A 13,054-nucleotide genomic window follows, 5' to 3' on the forward strand; every position below is an offset into this window, starting at 1 on the left:
TACTAGAAACCTTTGCAATGGGAATCTGCCAGTACTCTGTTAGCAAAACCTCTGTGGGTCCATCAGTGTGAAGCTGAGTGAAGACATGCCATGGAAACTGGGACAGAACATTTTATTTCCTAATATTATCATCCAACCCAATAATGATTTTTCAGCATGACCTATCAGAAAGCAATTCAGAAGATACCAACAAAACTCCTGGATTTGGAATTATAGAGATTAGAGTTATAGAGGATCTCAGAGTTCATCTAGTCCCCAGATCTTGAACTATGTGTTATGACCCCATATAGGGTCTCATAACTGAATGTAGGGACCATGAAATTGTGATTTATTATCAGTCAGTGTTTGATTTTTTTTGTATATCTTTATACCTGGGGTCATGTAAAAATTTCTCCAGTGAAAAGGGGTTGTGAGTGGATAAAGAATTATTAAGAAGCCCTGATCTAGTTCAACCCCCCCCCCTTTTTTTTTAAACAAATAAGGAAACTGAGAGCCAGGAAGAAGGTGTGTCTTTCCCAAGTTGCAAGTGGCAGAGTCAGAATTTGAATTCAGGTCAGTGGACTTATAAATTAACTGCCATTTCCATGAGTCAGAAGATCTGGATTTAAATACTACACTTGTTACTTATTGCCTCTGTGACCTCTCTATACCTCAGACTTTCATATCTGTAAAATGCTGGAAGTGGCTTTAGATGATCTTCAGATGACCTTTTCACAACTAAATCTTGTGACCCAAATGACTCCAAATCCAAGGCTCTTTTGCATTGTAACACTCTGAAAAGTCTTCCACCTTTAAAATCCATGCTCCAAGACCTCTTAAAAAAAAAAAAAAGTATTTTTTTTTTAAAAGCTCATTCTACGTAGCCCTCTCCAACAATGAGAGGAACCAAATCACTTCCAATAGAGCAGTTTATGAACTGAACCAGCTACACCCAGCGAAAGAACTCTGGGAGATGACTATGAACCACTACATAGAATTCCCAATCCCTCTGTTTTTGTCTGCCTGCATTTTGGATTTTCTTCACAGGCTAATTGTCCACTGTTTCAAATTCTGATTCTTTTTGTTCAGCAAAACAACTGTTTGGACATGTATACATATATTGTATTTAATTTATACTCTAACATATTTAACATGTATTAGTCAACCTGCCAACCTGGGCAGGAAGGAGAGGAAAAATTGGAACAAATGGTTTGGCAATTGTCAATATTGTAAAATTATCCATGCAAATATCTGGTAAATAAAAAACTATTATATATACATATACACATATATACATACACATATATACATATACATATATATATATATACATATATATACATATACATATATATATATATATATAAAGCTCCTTCTAAGAAGTTGCTTAAAAATTGACTTTTACTTAAAGTGTTTTTTGGGCCTTGTGAAGTCATTCAATCAATCATTTAAATGAATGATTAAGTACTTACTGTGTCCCTTATGCTATGCATTCTGGGTGTGAGTGTGTGATTGCATATCACTGCATAGAATCAAGAATAGGACCTCAGCTATCACTCCTGTCCTTACCTTTGAAAGATGGGGTAAATGAGCCCCAGAGGTAGATAGCTGTTTTCTATCCCAAAGCTATATGGCTAACACACCCATAGCATCTATAGATACTGAGAGCCTGGGCTCCTGGTGCAGTGTTTCGCCACCTCACTGGGCAGAGAAGCTCCCCAGTGGTGGGGAAAACTTCTTGCATCTCCCCAAGGTTCTGTCCCACGTTCAGGGTGGGGACAGCTATAGAGGTTCCTAATGGTCATGGAGTGTGAAGGGGGAGCGCTTTTTGGTTTATAGCATTGGGGGGGGGGAATGTGTCCCTCCGGTGTGGGAAGGTTGAAAGTAATCCTTAGACCAGGTCTATAAATAAGAAATATCCCCTGCATCGTCAGCAGGACAGAGGTTGTAAACACACTGTATAATCACAGAACTGGGCTGAGACCCATTTGTTAGGACTGTGAGGGACAGGCCCGTTCCATCACCATCAAGGCCAGACTTTTCAGATGGGCTCTGACAGACACCCATCTGGCGATAACCTTCAGTAGGGAAATGGTGATGATTTATCAAGGTGTTAAGGAGGCTTTTCTGCATCCTTGCTTTAACAACAGGCCGATAAAATATGCACTCTCAGGGTAGGCAGGCCCAAATATCCCATTACTAGAGACATTACCTTGTTTGAATTTAGAAATGAGGTCATGAGGGTGACATGTAAATAAAGACTTCATTTGCTGGCTGAGGCCGGTGAGACTCCTATTTTATGTGGAGGCACAGAATACAAAGTTTACATTTGCTCTTAAAATATTTTAGCCCATTTGGTTTATGTCTGCAGAGGTTGGACTCCATGCTGCTCTGCTGGCTCCAGAAATCCACTTGGAATTTGGGAGATATGCATATATACACATATCTTTGATATATTTCTCCCCGTCTGGATGCCATTGTTATACTGCTCTCTGAAAGGTTTATAAGTCACATTTCTTGTCTGGGTTTTATGGATACTGAAACCTTTTTATTAGGTTCTAAGGATTTTTACCCCCCCCCCTTTTTTTTTTTTAAACTAAAGGCTTCATTAAATTGCAAAATGGCACCTTTGTACTCAGGCAGGGTTGTTGGGAAATCATATTCTTTTCTTTGTTAAATCTGATTGATTTATTTCATGTATAAAGCAAAGGATAAAAGTCTCCATTCTTACAAGTTAAAGAACAGGTAGCGGGATGGAGAAATGGCTTTTTAAAAGAGTGCAAGTGCAAGTACTCATTGAAAGGCTATTTCAGAAGCTCCCGATCTGTAGAGCGTATGGAAAGTCCATAAATTCTCCAGTCCTCAGCATGTGGCTGTTACCTGATGGGAATCAGAGAATCATGAAGATAACCATATGTCGACACTTGGATGTCATCAGTGTGATTCATTCTCTGCCACCCCTCTTTCCCATCCTGCCCTTTACCTTGTGTAGATCACAACTATCCACACCTTTCTATCTTGTATAGACCTTGCCCACACCTTTCTGTCAGTTCCCTATAAGCATCCTATACAAGTTACAGGCTTCCTCTGGTTCTCTTAGTGTTTTGCAAGTGCTGGGACAATTCTCAGGTTGTCCACTGGTTCTTGCTCCTTACTATATAGATGGCCCAGCTCCCTTTCTTGAGCATACATGTCCACTTCTCATGAGCAAGTCACATGCACTTACATGCTACTGACTAATATACCCATTACACATCTTTCCACTGCATTTTGGATCACCTATAAGTTTGATTCTCTTGTTATTTTGTTCTTCCTTCCCCTTCCTCCTCTCCCCTCCTCTTCCTTTCATGCCCCTTTCCCTTATTCTCCTCTCTTCTTACCTTCTCTCCTTTTCTTTCTTCTCCCCTTCCCAAAATGTCCCACTTGACATTTTTCTTTCTTTTTGCCTTTGCTCATACCAGTATTCATATTTGGAATGTCTTCTTGATTTGCTACTTAACTCAAAGGCCAGCCCAAATCGGTGCCCTTCAGAAACTTCTTCTTATCCTTCCTCTCATTAAGGTCCTTTCCTCCTACGTGCTTTACAGAGAACGTTGCTTAGATGCTTCTTACTCATAAAATAAGAGGTTATTTGACTATGTATTGTCTATTTCCCAGCTAGACTTTAAGTTTTATGCTGGTGGATGCCCAATGTTATGTAAACTTGGCAACATTAGCCCCAGCATTTAGGGTAGAACTAGCAGTTGCTTCATAAATGCTTGATATACTTAGAACGGATTCAATCCTTCTCCTAGCCCCCTAACTCCTTCCAGGATCTACTACTCTAGCTTGGGAAATAGGACAAACGCATGAAAATGAGAGTAAGTCAATGATAGTATAGGCTCAAGTACTACTGTGTGGGCTAGATTCAGGGTATTTAGAGAGGGGATTCTAAATGTCTGGTGGAAGTTGGGGGAGTATTGATGAAAGATGCTGTCTTGAGGTGGTCACAAGCAGTGCTAATCTCGGACTGAAGTGTGAAGCATAAGGAGAACCATACAAAGTTGGGGTGTCTATATCCAGGGTGCTGTTGTTTAAGGCAGATCACAAAAATCCACTGTCTCTGCTCTCCTTTTCCTCAGCCCATTAAGAAAAATTCTTTCTGTTAGGTTTTGCTCTTAGCTACTTATTTCAGCAAAACACATTTGATAGACTAAGTCACATGAGTATGATAGTGACTGATGATTGCTTGAGTTTAGCCTCCTAAGAGAGGATGAAGTGAGAATATTGCTTTAACCAAAGGAATTAATTTCTAAGGGAGGAATTTCAGACTGTGGCTGGCAACAGAAGAGAGATTTTTTGAGGAAGGGCATTGTGTTAGGTCATTCTACCTCTGCTTGTCCAGACTGTCTCCAGATAGCAGTGTGAGCTAAGGAATCATATTTCTATGGTACTCTTAAATTTTGGAAAGATCTTTTCTCAGATCTCTGTGAGATAGCACAGATGAGGATACTGAGACTAAGAGACATTGAAGGACTTGTTTAAGGTCACTAAGCTAGTAAAGAGGAGAATTAGAATTTAAACTCAGGTCTCCTATATTTAAGTCCAAGGCTTTCTACAACCTTCTACATTTAATGTATAAAGGAATTGATGTTTAGAAAGATTAAATGATTTGTTTGTCGTCATATAGCTAATAGTACCATAGGATCATAATTCAGAGATAGAAGAGAGATCTCAGAAGCATTTTTTAACCCCTTTGTTTTATAGATGAGGAAAATAAGTCCAGAGAGATCAAATTACTTTCCCAATGCCACATAGTTATAAAGGCAAAGATTTGCACCCAGGTCTCCTGACTCCAAGTTCAGTGATCTTTCTAAGACCCCGAATCTAGGGTAACATGCTAAACTTAAAGATAGCAATAGTTCTTTGTTGTTCCTCTCCCTTTACTTTCCTGTAATCAGAGGGGAGGAAGGGTAGTGCAGGAAAGAAGGTAAACACATACTTTCCTATATATTCCTAATCTTTTCATACCTGTCATTAGCCATCCCCCTTAGCTTCTAAAGAGAGAGAGGAGAGGAAGAAGATAGACTGGGACATCTCTGGAGAAAAGATGGGAGGGAGGCAGGAGGCTGGGGCAGCTGGGGACTATAAGGACCACAGGGAGCATGGGATGTAAGGGAGATGAGAATCATTCCTAACAACTGTGGGAAGAAAAAATGTCTCCTGTGGCAAAATTCAGTAAAATGCTATTAAGGATAAATTTTTTATTGTTCTGTCCTGCAGGCAGCTTGGGAGAATCGCATGGTCTCAGCATAAATGAGTTCCCCTGTCTTATTTTATTTTTAAATGACGCTTTCAGCACTAGTTCCTGCCTTGCTATGTAATAGCCACTGCAGTGCTCGGGCCGGAGGGGCCCTGGCTGAGTGGGGATGTGTCAGCTCACTCTTGCTCAGAATAGACGTGTGAGACAGACAGTGAAATAGGTCAGCTGGGACCGCCTGCCTGAGCAACACCTGCTCCCCCTCCCTGTCCTTTGCCCTTCCCCAGCAGCTCCTTGGGCAATTAGGCTGTGTCTATACATGTAGAATGAAGGAAGGATTAGAGCAATTATCTGGATAATTCTGATTCCCTAAAATTTGCTACTTTTATCTGGAATACCCCAATAATTAAATTTAGTGTTTTTTGGAAGATTGGTTTTTTGCTTTGTTTTGTCTTTAGTCTGACTTTTCCAGCATATCATTATGACTTGAGGGAATTTATCAATTTCTTTCTTCCTCCCTCCCTCTCTCCCTTCCTTCATTCCTCCCTCCCTCCCTCTTACCCTCCCTCCCTTCCTTCCTTCCTTCTCTCCTTCCCTTCCTCCCTCCATCCCTTCCTTCCTTCCTCCCTCCCTCATTTCTTCCATCTCTCCTTTCCTTCCTTCCTTCCTTCCTTCCTTCCTTCTCCTTCCTTTCTTCCTTCCTTCTCCTTCCTTCCTTCCTTCCTTCTCCTTCCTTCCTTCCTTCCTTCCTTCCTTCCTTCCTTCCTTCCTTCCTTCCTTCCTTCCTTCCTTCCTCCCTCCATCCCTTCCTCCCTTCCTTCCTCCCTCCATCCCTCCCTTCCTCCCTTCCTTCCTTCCTCCCTTCCTTCCTTCCTTCCTTCCTTCTCCTTCCTTCTCCTTCCTTCCTTCCTTCTCCTTCCTTCCTTCTCCTTCCTTCCTTCCTTCCTTCCTTCCTTCCTTCCTTCCTTCCTTCCTTCCTTCCTTCCTTCCTTCCTTCCTTCCTTCTTCTTTCCTTCCTTCTCCTTCCTTCCTTCTCCTTCCTTCCTTTATTTCTTCCTTCCTTCCTTCCTTCCTTCCTTCCTTCCTTCCTTCCTTCCTTTATTTCTTCCTTCCTTCCTTCCTTCCTTCCTTCCTTCCTTCCTTCCTTCCTTCCTTCCTTCCTTCCTTCCTTCCTTCTCCTTCCTTCCTTCCTTCCTTCCTTCCTTCCTTCCTTCCTTCCTTCCTTCCTTCCTTCCTTCCTTCCTTCCTTCCTTCCTTCCTTCCTTCCTTCCTTCCTTCCTTCCTTCCTTCTCCTTCCTTCCTTCCTTCCTTTTCCCCTCAAATATGCCAACTTTATGAAAAGTATTATTCTACTTCTGGGGGAGACATTAAGTTTAGGTCATCCTTGCCTGCCTGGCTATCATTTAGCCCAATATTGTCAATAAGTCACAAGTACAGAAAGCTGTACTATATAATGTTACTTGGTTAATACTTTAGAGAATTGTAAAATAGCAGGCCTCTTCTGGAAAGGTAATGTGTTATAGTTCCAGAGAGAAGCTGAAACTAGGCCTCAGGTGGCCTGGATTTTAGACCTTACTCTGCCACTAATTCCCTGTGTGACCTAAAATGTCTCTTATTTTCTGTGAGTCTCAGTCTTCTCATCTATAGACTAAAACTCTAATAACTACCCTACCTTCCTAATGAAGCTCCCCAGACATAATGGATGTGAAATCCCTTAGGAAAGTAATAGGTAACACTAATAACTGGGATTTCTCTAGCACACTAAGGCTTACAAAGTACTTTCTTTCCAACACTCCTTTTCAGATAAATAGAATAAATATTCTCATTCCTATTTTAGAGATGGAGAAACTAAGGTTCAGAGAGTTTGTCTTGCCCATAGTCAGTCACACAGCTATCAAATGCCAGATTTGAACCAGTTTCCTGACTCTTTGGGGTTTTTCCATACTGCCAGGTCTATAATGTATTCTATAAGTATGAATCCAAAGTTCTTCTAAATCAGCCATTGGCTATTGTGGGCTCTTCTGGATGAGAGAACTGTTTGCCATGAAATGCGATGGGACAGAAGTGACTTGTCATGGCTCTTTCTTCAAACAGTTTTTAAGAGATCCATTGTAGAAGCCTAAGCTTCCAAAGAAGGTAGTTTTGAAAATTCTGTGTTCTATTGATAATGCAAGAGTATAGGGAATTAATTGCATTTAAAATTTTGAAGGCTTTCTTTCAGAGGAAAATTGGCAAATTTGAAACTGTCTGGAGGAGCATAACCAGAGCCATACCCTGTGAAGGACCACCAACCACTGTTGGGTCTGGTGAAGGTAACTACAGGTGCTTGAAAAGATGTTATGTGGAAGTGGAAGGAGTTTGTTTTCTGCTGCTCTTGCAGTTAGATCTAGGACCAGAGATGAGGTTAAAATGCTACACTCCCGCTCACTTAAAGAACTTTCCAATGACAAAAGATGCTGCCTCTTGAGAAGGCAAGTTCCTTAACAATCTCAGTGCCCAAGAAAAGGCTTGATATATTCGTGTCAGGGAAACTACAGATGCCCATCTTGCCTTGGCTAAGGCTTCTTAAAGCCAGCTTCCTAAACTGTGGTTTGTGACCCCAGATGGAGTCTTATAATTGAACATAGGGGTCATGAAATTATGATTTATTATCAGTAAATGTTAGGTTTGCATAACTACTTTATATACTTACATACCTGAGGACACAGAATTTCTCAGGCAAAAAGGGGTTGGGAGTGAAAAAAGTTTGAAAAGCTTTGTAGTTAAGAGACTTCTAAGGCTCCTACTACCTCTGAATGTTTATGGATCTGTGATCCTTTGCCAGCAAAGATATGAAGGACTATGTCTTTTTCCTGAAAATCATCAGCTACCTTTAAATAATGTAAGTTTTTTTTGTATTTTGTTTTGCCACATTAGTTACAACCAACCTTCCTTTCTTTATATCCAAACTTCTTTTTTCTAATTAAGGAACAGATTAAGAACTAGAAAGGACATTAGGGATCATCTGGTCTAATCCCCTCATTTTATAGATGGAAAAACTGAGGCCCAGAGAGACTGAGTGACTTTTTCAAAGTGACAGGTAGAATTTGAATCCAGCCCTCAGATTCTTTTCCTACTGCATTTTGGGGATATTGATGGGCAATTCCATTAACTCTCTAGTTTGATACTTTTAAAAAGTTTTTTTTTATATTAATGGTGCATTATTTTTCCAATTACAAATAAAGGTAGTTTTCATCATTTATTTTTGTAAGATTTGGAGTTCCAATTTTGTTTTTGGTGAGGCAGTTGGTTGCTCAGGGTCATACAGCTAGTAAGTGTTGTGTCTCAAGTTGGATTTGAACTCAGGTCCTCTTGACTCTAGGGCCAGTGCTCTATTCACTATATCATCTAGCTGCCCCTAGTTTGATATTTCTTAACAGATAGAATTGTATTTTATTTAATTTTAACATCTGGAAGCATTTCTGGCTGTTGTTTTTGACTTAATTTTTGCCATCTTTTCATGTTTTCATTTATGTTACTCTAATCATCATTCATAATATTCTTAATTTTGTTTTCTTACTTTTTCTCACTTATTTTCTTACTATGAAGCAATTCATCTATCTTTCCATTATTCTCTGAATTTTTCATCACTCATTCTGTATTTACCTACTGCAATGTGTTTAGTCATTCACCAATCAATTGGGCACATAATTTATTTCTAAGGTTTTTTTCCCCCCTACTGTAAGTATTATTTCTACAAATATTGGGGATGTATGGGATCTGTTATTGATCTCCTTTAGTGTATGGACCCAATGGTGGGAATGTTGGATGAAAAGGTCACAAATAGTTTTGTTATTTTCTTTTTTGCACATTTGCAAATTGTTTTCCAGAATGCTTGGACCAATTTTCAGCTCTACCGATAGTGTATTGGTGAGCTTGGCTTCCTGGTGGAGACATTTCCCCAACCTGGGAATTCTTTTGGGTGGAAGAGATTGAGTTTTAAATCTCCAAAGCAGGAGACTATTTAAAATATCTTTTACTGATCCTGGCTGTGCTACATCCTGGCTGTGTTGGGGTAGTGCCAATATATGGAAAATAAAAGCAGAAACAAAAGCAAAATGAACTTTGTTGAACTGCAACTAAGGGTAGATTTATGTACAATTTCATTCTTAGGGTGAAGGTTCCTCTTGGGTCTGCTTTTCATTTGAACCAGCTAACTTACCTCTCATAATGCATCATTCCATTGTTCAACTTCCAAAGAATTCACAATGGCGACTCCTGCCTCCTGCCCTGCGGCTAAACATTTTCAGTCCAATGAAACTGGTTTCCTCCTCTCCCCAACCCTTGTTGTTTGATCAGTCCCAGAAATGTGTTTCTGATGATATCTTTGCAGAAGCCTGTGTCCTGGACCGAATTCAGGTAAGGAAATTCCTGGAGACAATAAAGCACCTCCTCTTTCAAAGGGTAGAAAAAAGATAATCACAAAGCCTGGATCTGGCAGCATGTATGGGTTGAATGGGGGCCATGTGTTTCATAAGGATTAGATCTTTAAACTATCCCATAGAATGGGGTCAATTGAACCCTAGACTTTGGAACATGTAGGACCTGGAGAACTCCTTAGCCCCCTCAAATAGTTCCTAGACACTACAGAGAAGATTAAAATGAATTCTGGCAAAGATCTTTAATGCAAAAGCACTTATGGAGTAGTTGCTTGCAGAGTGCAAAGCTGGGGTTGGAATTTCTTTTGATTTGTTGCAAGTTGAGGGATAGAATTCTCCCTGTTTCCCCTTTCCCACTCCAAGTAAGGTTTGGGGTACAACAACAAAGACATATTGGATTCCCCTTTGTTCTGAAAATAGACGCAGGATGACTGGGAGGGAAGGTTGTTAAGTCTTTTTTGGAAGGGAGAAATGAGAGGAAGGGAGAGGTGATAATAGACCTTTCCTAAATTGAACTAGAAGACTAGGTTGGGCATAGCTAGGTGCAAAGTGGATAGAACACTGACCCTGGGGTCCAGAGGACTTGAGTTCAAATCCAGCCTTAGACATTTAACACTTACTAGATACATGACCACTTAATCCCAGTTGTCTCAAAAAAAAAGTTTCATAGGATTTGGGTTTGGAAGAGAACTTAAACATTATCTCCTCCAATTTCCTCATTTTAGAAAGGAGACAACTGGGTAACAGAAAGAATAAGCTTCTTAATAGCAAGTATTTATATAGCACCCACTATGTGCCAGGAACTGTGCTAAGCATTTTTACAAACTTTTCATTTAATTTTCACAACATCCCTGTAAAGTAGGTGCTATTATGATAGTAATGGTGTAAGCTCCAGTAATAATGAGAATAATAACAGCTAATACCACTACTAATAACCACAACTAGCATTTATATAGTACTATTTTCTAGGCATTGTTTAAGCACTTTTAGAAATATTTTCTCATTTGATTCTCACAACAACCTTGTGAGATAACTCTTATCATTATTCCCATTTTACATTGAGGAAACTGAGGTACTTTTTCAAGTTTGCACTGGAGGTTAGTGGTAGGGCTTGGATAACAATCTGCTAAATGCAATGTTTACCCTCTGGTAGTAGTGACTTTTCAGTAAGAACAATGGGTGGAAGGTGCAAAGATGAAGCTCTTTTCCCTGAGGAGCAATTATTGTCCTCAGGGTTACACTTAAAATCATGTCCCTTTGTTTCCCAACTCCCCTGATATGTTTACTGAAAACATTGTATGTGGTTTTCTATATTTATGTATGAACATAATTTACCTTCATGAAAATCTCACTTAAATTTTGTCTCTTTAGTAGATTGTATGTCCCTTGTATCCTTCCCTCCTTCCTTCCTTCCCTCCTTCCTTCCTTCCCTCCTTCCTTCCTTCCCTCCTTCCTTCCTTCCTTCCTTCCTTCCTTCCTTCCTTCCTTCCTTCCTTCCTTCCTTCCTTCCTTCCTTCCTTCCTTCCTTCCTTCCTTCCTTCCTTCCCTCCCTCCCTCCCTCCCTCCCTCCCTCCCTCCCTCCCTCCCTCCCTCCCTCCCTCCCTCCCTCCCTCCTTCCTTCCTTCCTTCCTTCCTTCCTTCCTTCCTTCCTTCCTTCCTTCCTTCCTTCCTTCCTTCCTTCCTTCCTTCCTTCCTTCCTTCCTAAACTGAGTGAATACCTTCTCATAAGGATGTGGCTTCAACCTCTGCCCTAATTATGACTTGAAACTTTGAAATAGCAAGTTGAGTTATAGCTAAAAAACTGCAGGTGTTCGGTTATCTTGAATGAACATTTCCCTCCTTTTCTCACCACCTCTTAATTAACATTTAAGTAGTTCTTTTAAAGGCAATTTATTCTTTTGTTTCTGGGATAGATTTCCATGTTATAATATATGTTATATATATAAGCTTGGACTCCCCCAGACAATGATAGAAAAGGTCAAGGGGGTGGGGGACTTCTGTTCTATTTAATCTTATGTTTTGCAGTTTGAGCTTTGGACTCCTTTAACTGGCACCCTGTCCGTTAGGAGGTGCCCTTTCTTTCAAAATTCCTTTTTGCTTTTTCTTACTCTGGGAGTCTTTGATTGTTTTTTGTAGAAGCTATTGTCCCACATCCATCCTTCCTTCCTTCCTTCCTTCCTTCCTTCCTTCCTTCCTTCCTTCCTTCCTTCCTTCCTTCCTTCCTTCCTTCCTTCCTTCCTTCCTCCCTCCCTCCCTCCCTCCCTCCCTCCCTCCCTCCCTCTCTTCCTTCCTTCCTTCCTTCCTTCCTTCCTTCCTTCCTTCCTTCCTTCCTTCCTTCCTTCCTTCCTTCCTTCCTTCCTTCCTTCCTTCCTTCCTTCCTTCCTTCCTTCCTCCCTCCCTTCCTTCTGATAAGGTGCAAGTGATGAGGTGTGAAAATTGAGAGAAAGAGATCTCCCAACAGCAATAGGATCCTCTTGGCCAGTGGCAGGCTTTGTGAAAGAATTCGCAAACCCCAATGAATACAGGCATGAGGTTTGTGGCAAAGGATGGGTTTATTAACACTAAGAAGCCAGTTTGCTAGGAACACAGACTTCTTAGTGAACAAGGAATATGGCAAAGTTGGGTTACACCGAGAAGAAAATATCTTCAGCAGTGGGCAAGGTCCTGTTAGGACTTCTGCAAAGATAGGTTTGACCAACCCTTAGGTACATCCAGTACACTTTGGCCTGGGTGCTGGGGAGCAGTTGGAGCCACTCAATAGAGGACTAATAACTATGAGATCTCCAATTGAATGAGATCACTTAACTGGAGTCTGAGCCACTGGGAGCAGTTCAAGGGACTAATCTTCAATTTAATAGAGGGTGATGATTATGTCCCTGGCCAAGATCTCCAATTGAAAGAGATTACTTGAGAGTTTCCCTTATAGACAGAAGCTCTCCCAGGGGAGAGCTTGAGACTCCAAATTACCCTTTTCTCACAGATTAAAGAGGACTCAGTTTCAGGACCTCCCCAAAGATTAAAGAGAATACAATTTACATTACTTCCTTCCTTCTTCCCTCCCTTCTTTCCTTCCTCCCTCCCTCCTCTTCTTTATCCCTCTCTCCTTCTCTTCCTTCTTTCCTTCCTTCTCCCTCCCTCCCTTTCTCCCTTTCTCCCTTTTTTCCTCCCTCCCTTCCTTCCTTCACTCCTTCCTACCTTCTTTTCCTTTCCCTTTTCTCTTTTCTCTTTCGTTTTCTATTCCTGTTTCTGTTTTCCCTGAACTAAGCTCCCAAGTAGCCCATTCTCCTGCCTACAGAGAATTTGTAAGTTGAATGTTGCTAATTGCATGCAATGAATGTCATTTCATTTGAAAATGCCCCACACAATAGAAACTGGAAGTGCTCAGCTTGAAGACAGGTTTCAGTGGCAGTGGCAGGAA

Source organism: Sminthopsis crassicaudata, chromosome 2 (genome assembly GCF_048593235.1).
Source record: "Sminthopsis crassicaudata isolate SCR6 chromosome 2, ASM4859323v1, whole genome shotgun sequence".
In the NCBI taxonomy this organism is placed as follows: Eukaryota; Metazoa; Chordata; class Mammalia; order Dasyuromorphia; family Dasyuridae; genus Sminthopsis; species Sminthopsis crassicaudata.